This window comes from Diceros bicornis, chromosome 9 (assembly GCF_020826845.1).
Source record: "Diceros bicornis minor isolate mBicDic1 chromosome 9, mDicBic1.mat.cur, whole genome shotgun sequence".
NCBI classification, from domain to species: domain Eukaryota; kingdom Metazoa; phylum Chordata; class Mammalia; order Perissodactyla; family Rhinocerotidae; genus Diceros; species Diceros bicornis.
Genome location: NC_080748.1, coordinates 45,234,157 through 45,249,577, shown reverse-complemented (window position 1 = coordinate 45,249,577; position 15,421 = coordinate 45,234,157). Strand labels below are relative to the sequence as shown.

Below are 15,421 nucleotides of genomic sequence, written 5' to 3'. Positions count from 1 at the left end.
GAGTGAAAAATGTGACAGAAGTAATATGCTTGTCTCTGAGAAAATATTATGTAGTTTTGAACAGTATATTTTTAGATTTTTCTTTTATGTACTAGGTAATTAAAATCCTTCATCAGTTCTCTTCCCCTTTATCACAGGCTCTTTTTATTTCACAGACCATTTCCTCGACTTCGTGGTGTTTTTGATCTTGTGGTTTATAACAAATTCCCAAAATAAATTTAGATCCTTTTGTAACATCTAATTTCTTGCCAGAGTGAGTCTGACCTATCCTATTCTTTCTTGTTCTGCTCAGCTATGTTATTTGCAACCTTTCCATCTGTGGTGTCAACAACTGTACAAGGCAGAATGCCCCATAAATGGTATATTGAGAATAAAGTGATAAATAAATTGATAGGAAAAATATCAAGTTCCAAGTATCCAAAATAAATGTTATTGAGTGAAACATGAGCTGAAAACTCATAAAAACTTCACATAAATCCAACTGGTTCTCATACTTATTGCCCTCGAAGTTGAATATCTACCAATACTATGTCTAGGTCACTAGTTTACAAGAACTAAATGATGAATATTAGCACAAATCAATAAAAAATTGTATCTGTTATGCTGTCCCAGTAATATAACTTCAATTTTATTTTTTTCATTAATTGTAGTACATAAAGGTATGCAATTTTATTTATTTTTAACCTACATAGACATATATATTTATGCAAAAATTTGTTATATCTCATTCAGCATAAAGAATGACTTGTTCAGCAGGACATGAAAATTCAGAAATAGGAAAGAAAGGAAGGTGCAGTTTTGGCATTCTTACACAGTAGCAGAGAAAGAGGAAACAGAGTGGAGTCTCTGGAGCAGATATTGAGTAGGTTCACATATTGGAGGATTTGTATCGGAATAAAACAGGTCTGTAATGAAACTTCATGCTTGAATGAGTCTTGGTTTTAATAGCTGCCTGACCTTACTTCCACAGGCATGGTCACAGTCAGCCTAATTAAACCACCTTTTACTAATATAATTTGGTTCACAGCCATGTTTAACTACACCACTATGAGAAGCTATTCTTTTGCTAAGGAAAACAGGACTCCCTCTGCTATGGCTTCCATGAATGGGAATAGGCTACTAGCAATTATGGAAGACTAGTGCATGACTACCACAACCACAAGTCGGAAAAGATAGAGCCCACCAAAGAAGGCATGGAATAGGGAAGATAAATCATAATCGCAAGTCCCAGTGCCTCTGTCTGCCTGCTTTCTCCATCTACTCTTTCTTGTTTTTTGTGTTTTTTTTTTGTGAGGAAGATCAGCCCTGAGCTAACATCCATGCTAATCCTCCTCTTTTTGCTGAGGAAGACCTGCTCTGAGCTAACATCTGTTGCCAATCCTCCTCCTTTTTATCCCCCAAAGCCCCAGTAGATAGTTGTATGTCATAGTTGCACATCCTTCTAGTTGCTGTATGTGGGACGCGGCCTCAGCATGGCCGGAGAAGCAGTGCATGGGTGCGAGCCCGGGATGCGAACCCTGGCTGCCAGTAGCGGAGCGCATACACTTAACCGCTAAGCCACGGGGCCAGCCCTCCATCTACTCTTTCAATTGTGGATCTTTTACAAGAACAGTCAATCATACTAGCTAGCTCTTTCCTCTGATCTCTGCAAATGAACATACAGATCCTTTCAGTTTTAAAGGAGATGCTACTCATCTCTGTAGGGAAAAAGACAGGATAATAAAATATAACGAAGTGAGAAAGTGTCTGTGTTGGACAGGACAGACTATGTTATGCTGTGACAATAAACAACTCTACAATCTGAGTGACTTAACACTTAGATAAATCCCTCTGTAAATCTAAGCGGTCGCTGGAACAACTGTCCTTTACAAGGCAACTCAGTGAGCCAGGCTGAAAGAGGCTCCGCCATCTTGTAGACATATATCTGGAATACACAACTTTCTAGTTCTGTGAGACAGAGAAAGGGTGAGTGGAAGATTCAAGCCTTAACAATTAAATATTTCCACCAGGGATGGGATGACATATGTCATTTCCACTCAACATTTTCTTGGTCAAAGTATTATATAAATATGCTAACCTCAGGGAACAGAGCAGTGTAATATTCCTTTGCATCCAGTATAGAGAGAAACTAGAGGTAATTTCCTCCACAATTCTAAGTTTAAAAAGCTCCTTAATCTATAATTTGGGAACATATTTTAATATAATTAAGGAAGTTGTAAGTATGAGGTTCCACACATGGTTATCAAATCGCATGGTCTGACTGAGAATACACAGGAAGAACCAGGATGTTTAACTGGAGCCAGAGCATAAAAGGCATTCATTATTAAAAAATATAGAAACCAATAATGTACTGTGCTCCGGGGGTAAGTTGGTAAATGTGACAAAGTAAGTCCTTATACTTATCTAGCTGATGGTCCAGTGAATGATACACATTTCATATGCCAGGCTAAAGAGAATAGACATAATTTTTTTTTTTTCACAGCATTCTATATGGGATTCTACAGTATTTCTTCCAAATAGCATATATTCTTTTATGTCTTGCTTCTTTCACTTAATTTAATGCTATTAATGCTTAAGGTGAGATCTATTCATATTGCATGTAGTCCAGATTATTCAAGCTTATTGCTGAAAAGTATTACATTATATGGATATGCTACAATTTAATTTTTATTCTACTATTGTTGGGCATCTGGGCAGATTGAAGTTTTGGGTTGATTAAAATAGTGCTGTCATGAACATTCTAGTACATGTCTTATGGTTAATATATGTTGCAAATATTTCTATTTAGCACACTTAGGAGTGTAAATAATACATCAAAAGATATTCAAGTGTACAACTTTAAAAGATACCACCAAGGTATACAATTTTCCAAAGTGGTCATACCAATTTACTTTGCCACCAGCAGTATGTGACTATTTATTGTTTCACATTCTCACTGGTACTTGTTATCGTCTACCTTCCTAACTTTTGCCATTCTTAACTCTAGGCTGTAGAGCAGACACATTTTACTTTTGAACTGTGTTTTAAGCTACAAGTTTTCTTACGAGGGCTAGTTTAGTTTTGGCTCACGTATTTTGGCATATGGGGATTCCATAGGAAGTATGTACAGGTATTTTGCAAATTTTCTTGTTTTTTCTTTAACCTAACAGTCACTTTGTAGTTTGTTAGCTACCAGATAAGAGGATTTTATAACATCTTCTCACTGATTCTAATTTTATTGCATTATAGTTAGAAAACATGATCTTATGATGTTTCTTTTGAATATGAGATTTTCTTTTCTCTAGTCTGCAGTTTATTTTTAATATACCAAGTATATTCTCCATTTGCAAGGCATAAAGTTCTATAAATACTCCTATTGGTCAAAATTACTTGTGCGAGCCTAGACAATTCTATGTTTTTGCTAAATAATTCACAATAAAGAATACCAACACAGAATTAGAGAACATTAGCAGCAAAAGGGACAATACAGACAAATATGACTTCATTTTTTTTTTCTAAAATTCTCCTTTACCTCTTAAAATTTATGGGCAGTAATGGATCTGTTATTAATGTGCATTCCAGAATGGAAAATCTTTGCTGTAACAAGCCTCATCCACAGTCCAGTCCATTCTGATGCATATCTCTGCAGCCTTGTTCTCTTGAGTTCAATAGCCTTCTCCAGAAACATGCAGTTATTTGGATCTCAAAATATAAGCAAATGGTAAATTGAGTTGTAATATATCCTGCTTCAGCTCGGAAGATTCTCCATGAACTCATTGCTCTTGACTTTAATTAATGTCGCCCCAAAGTAGACACAATTTAATATTATACCTGTAAAATGTATTCCTCCAGGACGCAATACCCTGTTGACATACTGAATTTATTTAATGTTGATCACGCTTATGAAGTCATTGTAATTGCATTGTAAACCTTTCAGTTGGGACTTTCTCTTACAGTTTATCTTCCCCTTACTAAGCTGGCACCTTCATCTCTGGGCAAGGTCACCATTCTGTTGAATTTCCTTATCTGTTTCTTTTGTTCTTATTTTAGCAATTAAGATGTGGGATCTTCACGTGAAAGATCACGGCAAAGCAGCGGAAATGTAAGAATATCCCCACTCTTCAATAAATTATCTTCTGAGGTTGTATTATTGAGCTGATTGCAAGTTAAGGCTGTTCTTCACTGGGATGCCTACACCATACCTAACACAAATGCTCTCAAACAGCAGCATAAACACACGCACACTCAAATGTATGGGAGGAGAAGAAACTAGCACTTGAGAAACCAGCTCCTATGGTGAAGATCTGATTATGAAGAGAATGTCATTGACACATCACATGCCTGATCTTGGTTGTTCTTCAATGAGTTGTGATTGACAGAATATTAAATGAATGAGACTTTTGAGGTTATTAGACTCTCACAAAGTAAATACAATCAAAAACAGTAACACAACAATAATAAACTCATCCAAATACTCCTATATTTTATAATTTGGATTGTGCTTGTGTAGTCACTACAAAATTCTATAGGTTTATTTCTCAGATCCCAGAGAATAAATACAAACTTGGAACTCATGTGTGAACTGATGAAATATTGGAAACTATGACCATGATACTGTGCACATGATTTAGAACTAAACACTTTATGGGATTTAAAATATGACAGTACACACCAGGAACTTAGGAATTAATTTGAGAAAAGTGAAAATTATATATAGAAATTTTCTAATTTGTGTTCTTTTGAATTTTAAAGACATATTCTCTAATAAACTTTTTCCCAATCATAACTATGAAATTAAACAGAAAAGAGATACTGGATATAACCACATTGGAAAGGAATGTAGCTCATGACCAGAATAGCAGACAATGCAAAAGAGGTTAGAATTACAGAAACACTCATTTGCTATATACATCATTAAAATTATATATCAAAAGACTTATACACATGATTTATTAAAAACATAAAAACCTAGCAACCATATAAAATGCATGGTATCAGATAGCTTTCCTTCCCTGCTATCATTCAGGATATTTAATTTACCTTATTTACTTACTAAAAACAAGATGAACTTAAAAATCACTTTACCATAAGTATTTTAGTAATAGAGTTGTTCATCCTTTCTGTATGGCAGAGCATTGAAAATCCAAATAGTAAGAATATACAGAATGGCACATTCTGTCATGGCTTTTGTTGAATTTCTTTATTTATTTATTAGTTTGCTTTTCAATTTACCCAAGACTTTCAGTTGTTTTAGCCTCTGGGAAATATCCTCACATTATAAAACCCACATACAATTTAGAATGATTGACAGGTTCCAATGATGAGGGATCAAAGCTGGACCAACGGGGGACATATATGTCAACAATGATGCACAAATACATGCCAGATATTCATAGAATTCTTTTATATATGTCTTACTAGACATATATTTTGCATCAATGCCTAATTTGCTTAAATCTGGGAAAATATTTCATATACTGAAAAGAGTAAATAATGAAGTAAAACTGAAAGGATAAAATGCTTTGACTGAAAAAGCACAGTTGACGATATGAAGATGTGCTGCACTGAAAGTGAATAAAACAACAGAAGATTCTTTCAACATTTCTTGAAAGATAACATGATCAATAACAGAAGACTTTGTACCACTAAGGGATAACGAAAGGAATTAAATAATAGCAGAATAGAATATGAATAGAAATAATAAGCTTTTTTTCTGAGGTTATCATGAAGGAAGTTGCAGATAAGATGTCAGAATTGAAAACCAGACTTCATAAAAGCTGCATGAATATTTTCTTTAAAATAAGCACATGCAGTTTAAGACGAATACTGACTGACACAATGAGAGCTTCTTGATCATAAAATACATGAATAAATGTCAAACACATTTGTAAGAAAAGTTATGAATGCAGAATGGTTGTGAGTTAATAAAGGAAAAGCACAAGTCCTTAATTGGTGTGAAGATTTACAAAATGTTTGATATCTTTGTAGTAATTACATGATAGAGCTGAATAGAGGATTCACAGGGTAGTGAAAATTTCTGTCACATTTTTTTCTCACTTAGGGCTCACTTCTCTCTTTTAATTTTCTTTAAAATTTCTCTATGAATACTATCTTATTTTTAATATAACCTATGGTCCTTTAATGTGACCCACAAGCATTTTATAACTTACCAATTCCAGCAGGTTTTAGAGCTGGCCTCTACGGATGGCTTCGGGTTATGTAAGCCCTGGGCTTGCACTTGGAAAGGCCCCACACTTGGTTTAAATGCTTTACTGTTGCTGACTTGAAATTCTTAATAATTTTTGAACAAGGAGCCCTGCCTTTCATTTTTCACTGGGCACTACAAGTTGTGTAGCTAGTCCTGGGTGACTTCCCTTAAAGTTGAAAATCTATTTTTGCTCTTTACTTCCACTTCTCCACAGAGGCACATCTTAGGGTAATTCCATTGCCAGTATAACTATCTTTAGGATGGATTGCTATCACTCTTTCTCATTTCCTCTGTGTGGAAAATTTCTGAGGGATATTCTAAATAGTCTAGAGATATGACATCATACGATTATTATTGTTGCCTAGGGATTCCTCCTTATTGTTTTTCTCAAGCGTTTTATTGCTATAGATTAAATTAGGAAACTCAGGGCAACATAGATTTGCAAGGAAATGATGGACATAATGCTTTTAGAATTATTATGAGACATTCATTGAAAGACATCTAGGAGGCATTTGATGAAATAGTCTGGAGTTTAGGAAACTGATTTAGGATGAGAGTCATCAGCCTTTATGTTTTTCATGAAGCCGTGGCTGTGCATGTCAGCTCTAAGGATGAGTATGCAAAGTTAGAAGTTCGAGGCCAGATACCTGGGAAATGTTATCTTACAGGGTTGCAATGAGAAGCCTATGCTAGACAAATATAGCATACAGAGAGATAAAAAGAAAAAAACTTGAGAGAGAATACAGCAACAATATTTATTGCTGATGTTATTGTCAAATTGGACTGTTCTCCACTTTTGGAAAGACACTTACCCTGTTTTCCATAAATTCCCCACTTGTCTTGTCAAAATCTTTCTCACATTAAAGATCATGCTCAAATGTTACTCTTCCTGTGCTCTATTTTCTGATTTTCAGTCAAGGTAGTTATTCTGTAATATCCCTAGAACTTTCTTTCTCTTTTGTCTCTTAGTTTGTCTTGTCATAGGAGTGCTTTTCTCATCTTTCCAACTGCACTATATAAGATGGTTTTTGAGAATAATCCTTTCCTAAATATCCCTGTATCTCCATCAGAAAGTAATATAGTCCAGTGTGGATATGCGCATGTTCATGAACATATGTTAAATAAAAAATCAATTGTTAGAGTTGAGCTGAGCCCAGATAGCTGAGCGGAACAGCCGGTGATCCTGCCTAAAGCCTGTGAGTGCCTCCAGTTTGAGGCCTGCAGAGGCCAGTCCCAGGCAAGGATGGCATCATCGAAACAGGCAGGTTGGGTGTCTTGACCCTTGCAGAGTGCCAGTCCCAGGTAGAGATGCATTCCCTTCTTCTTCCTTAGGTCCAGGTTTTCAGGCCCCAGGCCCAGAGTGGTCTTGCTTGCCACAAATTCCTCTACACTCTGGAGTGTACTTCATAGTCTAGGAACTCGAGAGTTAGAGAAACTCTGTTAATTGGATTTTAACTAGGTTGGACCATGGAGCCGAATGCAGCAAACAGCAATATTTTGACAGAGCAGATTGTTGGATAGATTCAACAGCAGGTCTAGGGGTATCCATTAGTGGTACAAGGCAATGTTCATCACTGGCCTGTTAATCACAACCTATCGTAGCCCAAACTGTCCCTGGTGGACAACGTCAAACCACCATGCAAGTACCTGTATGTGGGACACAGAATTTACAGCAGACATAGTTGGTCTATGGAGACAGATCCGGATCTGGAGTGGGGAGCGGGGGAAGGGAGGACAGACTTGGTAGGTGCAGGGCCAATAGGACCAGACTCAGCAGATCATCATGCAGCAGCCACAGACAGCAGTCACTTCCAGCCAGAAATAAGCACAGCAACAGATTACTATCCAGGGGCAGCAGGTAGCACAGACTGTTGAAGGACAGACCCTTTTCTACCAGCCTGTTAATGCTGATGGCATCACTCTCTAGCAAGCCATGACCACCATCTCAGCAGTCAGTTTGGCAGGGCCACAGACTGTCCATACCGGAACCAATACCAACGCAACCAGTAGTGGGCACGGGTACGTCACCATAACTCTGTCAGTGGTAGGCTATGTGACCAATTCAGGAGAGAGGTCATGATGGTGCCTGGGGCTGACTCTATATACCTGCTATCCAAGGAATCCCTTTACCTGGGACAGAGAGTCTTGAAGAAGAGCTTCTTTACGTGAATGCTAAATAATACCATCATCTCTGTAAGAGGAGGTGAGCCTGGGCTAAACTAGAGGCAGAAGGGAAATTCCGAAGGAAAGAAGGAAATATCCACATGAATCATGCCATAGCACAGAAGGGTGGTAAAAGAGGGCAGTTTTTCTCTCCAAAGGAAAAGGGTAGTCCCCATATGCAGGAACCACACCAAATTGATAAAGAAGCAATGACACAGACCATCCTAGTGTCCTCACCCCAGGTCATGTGATGGAGATGATCAAGGTTGTATTCCTTGCCACTGTTTCTCACTGTTCCAGGTAATTGATCAACTGTTTTGAAGGGATACTCACATCACATTCCACCCTTTTCTGTATGGCAGAAACCACTTAGTTTTTAATAAGAGACTCAGTATTATAATTCCAGCAATGTCTGGCAAATTGAAATTGCAAACCTTTGTCTCATCTTTTCAGTTGCGACTTAGACTGTGGATAACATCGATATTTAATAGATTAGGATGAATTAAGGGACCCGTGCCAGAAGTAGCACTCAAGCACTTATGTTGACTGGTGAAGCCAGCCATCCAACTCTGCAGGGGACAGCAACCTTCTCAATCTAAACTGCAATCAGGGAAGCCACAGCCCACTCCTTCCCACAGGAATCTGGTTAGACAGCATCCATCTCTCTGGTTGGGTAGTTCATCCTGACTAACTGAATGGACATTTTCTATTCAGAGACGGCTTCCAGGAAAAGAAGTTCAATTTTGTGACTTGGAAACAATAAGTTCTCCAAGCTATAAATACATAACATACATATATACATTGTTTGGCTTAAAACAATGATTCTCAAAAAGAGCTTTGAGAAACAGCAGTTCAGAGTATATTAGGAGTCATTAACTTATCAAAGAAAGGGAATCCTGTGGTCATTAATTTTGGTAAATATGTTGAAAACTAAAGAAGTTTCTATACTGTGGGACTTATCAGACTCTCCCATATTATTAAGATTAGTGAATATCTAAGAGGGAGGTAGAGTGTGCAGCACTTGCCAAAATTATTTCGCTATAAAATCAATTTATTTGTTTCAAGCATTTCATGGAACCAACTTTTCTGTAAAATATATTTTGAGGAATATCAAATTAAGATTTAATTTCTTTCTTAGGGAATAAAACATATGAAGCCAACTTATTCACATACACAGAAAATAAAAAATATTTTTATCAATAGTGACATTTTGATAAAAAATAAATATGTGATATTTGATCTGATTTCTCTATATTACTAGAGTTTTCTCTATATGAATAATATATACTTGCAATATTGTGGCTACTGGTTATTGCGGTTTCATATTTGTATCACTGAAATCATAACTTTCGATATTCCGTATTCTGAGCATACACACTTATACTTTTATTTCTGTCTTTCTAACTCTTACTATTCACGTTCTCTGATCTCATTTACAGTTATTTTTTGATCCAATTCTCTCCCACTCTATCAGGTCATCCTGTTTTCACTTCTATCCATATTAACCAAAGAAAATAGAAATACACCAAGGACACTCTCACTGTGGACATTTGCAATGCCTGGAACATCATCCCAGTGAATATCTAAATGAATCTCCCACCCACCTGCAAATTTCATTCAATTTTGTTCCTAATTTCCACTGTATCAAAGGGACCTTTCCTTGGCTGCCTTATCCAAAATAGCAGCATCCTGTCATTTACCTTTCCATATCTCTTACGATTTACCTGTGGGGAAATGTGAGGCTATTAAAGTGTTCCTGAATACATTTACCTAGACAAATTTATGGAGCTATGCACTCTTTTGATAAAAGATGAGTCACTAAGCCTTCATCAAAGAATGACGTTCTAAACACTGATAAAACAAAACAGAACAAAAATGTGGATGTAGTCCCACTTGTCTATTTTTTTGGGGGGTGGGGGAAGATTAGCCCTGAGCTAACATCTGTTGCCCATCTTCTTCTTTTTGCTTGAGGAAGATTGGCTCTGAGCTAACATCTGTGTCGATCTTCCTCTATTTTGTATGTGGCACGCCACCACAGCATGGCTTGATGAGTGGTGTGTAGGTCCACTCCCGGGATCCAAACCTGTGAACCCCAGGTTACTGAAGCAGAGTGTGTGAACTTAACCACTACCTCACTGGCGCCCCAGTTGTCTATTTTTGCTTTTGTTGTCTATGCTTTTGGTGTCATATACAAGAAAACATTGCCAACATTGCCAAGATCAATGTCAAGAAGCTTTTCCCCTGTTTGCTCCCAAGAGTTTTAGAATCTCAGATTGTATATTTAAGTCTTTAATCCATTTTGAGTTGATTTTTTTATATGGTGAAAGACAAGGGTCCAATTTCATTCTTTTGCTTATGGGTATCTAGTTTTCCTAATGCCATTTGTTGAAGAGACAATCCTTTCCCCAGTGTTTATTCTTGGCAACTTTGTCAAAGATAAGTTAACTGTTAATGTGTTGATTTATTTCTGAGTTCTCGATTCTGTTCCATTGGTTTATATGTCTGTCTTTATGACAGTACCATAATGTTTTAATTACCGTAACTTTCTAATATATTTTGAAATCAGCAAGTGTACTACCTTCAGTTTTATTCTTCTTTCTCAAGATTGTTTTGGCACTTCGTTAAAATGTCCAGTTCAGAAAAATAAAAGTCATTTTAGAGTCCTCTTTTTAGATTATACTCATCATTATAAGTGCTTAACAATTCCTTTATTTAACAATTGTTTTTCTCTTCACTCTCATTAAATTACTTAAGACCTTTGTCATCTCCTGTTGAACAATTTCAATTGTCTCCCAACAAATCATCATCATTCTATTTTCTGAAAGTTGCAGTGATCAATCTCAGTTATACCAAAGTGCTATTTTTGAAGCACAGAATTGACAAAGATGCTATCAAATTAAAAACCTTTCAGTACTCCCCAATCACTAACAAGATAAGGACTTAACCATGGCCTTTGCCCTGGAATATATGAAAGTCATATGATTAGCCCCTCCCTTCACTCCCAGTTAACTACAGTACCCTGTGGAAGGTCATAAAGCAACATACAGAAAAGAATAAGATAAACATTGATAAGAATAGTTTTAAAATTTAAAAAAGTGATTAAAAAGCAAAAAACAAAAATAAAGTCTTCAGTAGTATAAAATGCTATAGATACATCAAGAAAAAGAAGTTTGAAAGTATACATTTGATTTATTTAAAAAATGCTATTTCATTGAAGAGGTGAGAATAGAGAGAATTTGAGTTGAGGAATGAATAGATTGGGAAGCAGCAAGAGGAGAAAATTCTGTCAAGGAGTTTGGTTATAGGAAAGGAAAAATAAAGTTTTATATAGTACTGATTGTAGAGTGATTGGTGGTGGTATTTTTGTGTTTATTTGAAGAGGAAAAATACTTGAACAAGTTTTGTGACAAGAATAATTTAGCAAAAAGGCCAAACAGGGCAGATAATGATCCCAATCATTGAGAATAGAATCGCAAGAAGATAATCAGTTCAAGGTTAGGGGAGCTAATTTGTTCCGTTTTGGAAAGGTTGACTTAAGACATCTGTGGTATATATGTTGCAATGCCAGGAAGTATTTGGCAAGCTGAATATATGGATATTTGACTCAAAGGAGAGCTCTGGGAACCATTAGCATGAAAATAGATACTAAAGCTGTCTGTAGCCTTCGTTTTCTAAGGAAGAGGTATCCTCCCTTCAATCCAAGGATAATTTCTCCAACTGGAATTTGAATCTCAGCCCTTTTGCTGCAACAAGACTTTTGTTTGAATAATGCCCATATCATACCGTCTTTATCTGTTTTTGTTTGTGTGTTTCTGTTTTCTGCTCTGGATGGTGGAAAAAAATTGAATTGTGAAATAATATTGAGTTGTTATCTGAGGAGTCCTTTCTATTTTCTTTCCTGACTATTCAAGCAGCCAGAACATCTTTTGATGCATATATTTTTTTCTCCCCAAAGCCCCAGTAAATGGTTGTATAAGCTAGTTGTAAATCCTTCTAGTTCTTCTATGTGAGCCGCTACCATAGCATGGCAACTGACAGACAAGTGGTGTGGTTCCGTGACCTGAAAATGAACCTGGGCCCCCGAAGTGGTGAGAGCACTGAACTTTAATGACTAGACCATCGGGGCTGGCTCTTGATGCGTATTTTCATCAAAACTTTGGAGAACAGAGCTTAGAAAGAGTTATATGGGATCTGAATAGATACTTTAAACCCACAGCAAAAAAAAAAATACTGATTTTTTTAAAAAACTATGACATTAGAGATGATGGTTGTGCACTCTAACGTTGGCTTTGAATAGCAAGAGCCAAAAAGTCTGGGGGACTCAGAGCATGGCTTTAGCATGTGGAAGAATTTAAGGTGAAATGGGGACAGTTTCTACGGCAAGTGAGAGGATGAAATAGAGTAATATTAAAATGCTAACAGTACCTGACAGAGGTTTTTGCAGTGGTGAAAAGTGGAAGTAGATGTGATAGAAACCTTAAGAGATTTAGGGATCCAGTAGCAGAAGAGACTTATTCCTATTTCCCTTCTGTAACCCTGGAGCAGGCAACTTCTCAGAATGTCCGCATCTTCAAGACAGACATGAATCTGGATAGAAGTTGCAGCAGGGTGTCAGCAATAAGAAGTGAAATTGTTCCACCACCTGAGGTTTCCCTCAGCAGATAGAGAAGGAGATTCAGAAGTTTCTGAATGCCTAAAATCACTAAATTTATCACAAATAGAGGTCATTAGCCACAAGATAATGGAGTTACCTTGAATTTTCAAAATAAATTTTTAGCCATTAGCAGAATTGTTAGTATGTAAGGTCAAGCAGAGAACTCACCCAGACATACAATCATAAAAGTTCATTTTAAAGGATTTATTTTTTTAAATTTTATTTATTTATTTTTCCCCCAAAGCCCCAGTAGATAGCTGTATGTCATAGTTGCACATCCTTCTAGTTGCTGTATGTGGGACACGGCCTCAGCATGGCAGGAGAAACCATGCGTCGGTGCGCGCCCGGGATCCGAACCCAGGCCGCCAGTATCCGAGCCCGCGCACTTAACTGCTAAGCCACGGGGCCGGCCCTTAAAGCATTTATTGAATGCCTAATATATTCCAGGTGCTGCACTAGGTTTTAGAATATAGAGGTAAATAGACCTATAGGGTCACTGATTCCCTTGGATCTCAGAGTGGATGAAGAAGGAAAGGCACTAAATCAGTCCTTACGCATTCAATTTCAGTGTGATGAAGGGAAAGCTCAGGCTATTCTATGAATGCGTAACAGGCAGACTTACCATGGACATGTGAGTTATAAACAGCTGCCTGGCAAACACTGACGCTCTTGAGCTAGGACCTTAAAAGCAAATTAGAGTTAACTAGGTAAAATGAGAAGGTAATCCCAGGAGAAAGAAATAGAAAAAAAGAAATAGTATATTCTAAAGACAAAATAAATCAGATAAAACTGGAACATAGGAAGTGAGGACCAATGTGGTACCACGCGAGGCCACTATTAGTATAATATACTGTAGTTTCATTTTGCAAATATTTATTAAGTGCAGCTTTGTGTCAGGAGCCATGTTCATAGTAATAAGCAGGTTCTTCCATTGAGCTCTTCACATGAAAACACATAAATAGACCTTTTAGAATAATGTTCTAAGAGCTATGGGTACTACAGGTGTATAGAAGTCTGGACAGCATTCTACCCTTTGGCATGCGGGAAGCCTTCCTGAACAAGGAAGTATCTAAGCGAGTTGTGATTATTAGGGGAGAATTAAAAGTTCAGGGCAAGGTGAAATAATGATCACAGACATTATAGCGAAGGCATGCAAGTACGCTGAAACAGAAGAAGTATAAAAATAAATACATTTCATAACTCTGGAATGTTAATTCTGAGGTGTAGTGTAAGGAGACAGGAAGCACATGAGTAAGTCATGAAAAATATCATTAGAAACTTGGGATACTCCTTCCATGGGAATTACATTTTTTGCTGAATTCCTAGGGTATTCTGAAAAACCTTAAGATCTGCTCTATAAGGAGCACAGTATGGATATGGTTTGTAGTGTGTGGACAAAACAAATTAAAAAGAAGAGTAATTAACAGTTATCACAAAATTTCAGGAGATAAGTTATGAGTACTGGAGATAAAGCATTGGCATTTCATTTTGTGCAGTTGCAATGAACATAACTGATTGTCTACCCAAGATTCCTTTTCCCTTTGTACTATCCTAACAGTGTCCAATTTTTGTTCAGGAATACCCCTTCCCCACCTATGCCCTGTAACCCAGAGAAGGTTGACTACATCCTAGCTGGGAAGAGAGGGTAGAGTTGATTTAAATGAACCAGTACTTTGTATCCCATTGGGCAGGCGTTGATTAAGTTTTGGACACACAAAATTATTTGATCATTCTTCCTGGGAACACTAGAACTAAAGGCGTCTCTCTTGGGCCATGTGTGAAAATCAGGACTGCTGAAGCCATTATATTAACATACTGAAAAATGATCATGCGCTATCAGAGAATCACAAATACAGCAAAGCCACGATTGAACCATGACTTGTCACAACTCTATCTATAATTTAAGCAACTTTGTGTTGGGTTTTGGTTACCTTCAGCAAAAACTATCCTAAATGATAAAACAAATATATTTGGAGTCATCTAGATGATTCATAATCACATTTAGACCACTATTTATATCTTCTTTTAGAAGATCCTGTCTCTCTTTGCCCTCTGTATGCTTTTAAGAATTATTGCATTTTATAAAATCTGTGAAATTGAATAAGGCAAGTTTAGGCAGAAAGGGAAGCATTAACTTTCAATGTCCTTGCTTTAGCCTATTTTATCAGACCCTTAAAGTTATTTTTATATTGTTTTGGTACTTAATTTTTTATAGCATGTGAAAACGCATCTGTCTGCCAGGGCCTGGAGAGAATTACAGAGAAGGCTGACAGATGATTCTGTCATCACTCTAAATGTCATTAGCCTGGCAGTTTTCTCCAGAGAAAATGAAAGTACATATATAGACGGGGAAAAATTGGATGGCAATATAAATATTTTCATAGTGATTTAATGATTTCTAGTCACTTAAATAATAT

At 36.9% G+C, this 15,421-nt stretch overlaps 1 pseudogene; it reads left to right on the top strand.

Moving 5' to 3' along the window:
* The first annotated feature begins 7,654 nt into the window (after positions 1-7,654).
* LOC131409997 (nuclear transcription factor Y subunit alpha-like) lies at positions 7,655-8,601 on the top strand (annotated as a pseudogene).
* The last annotated feature ends 6,820 nt before the right edge of the window (positions 8,602-15,421 follow it).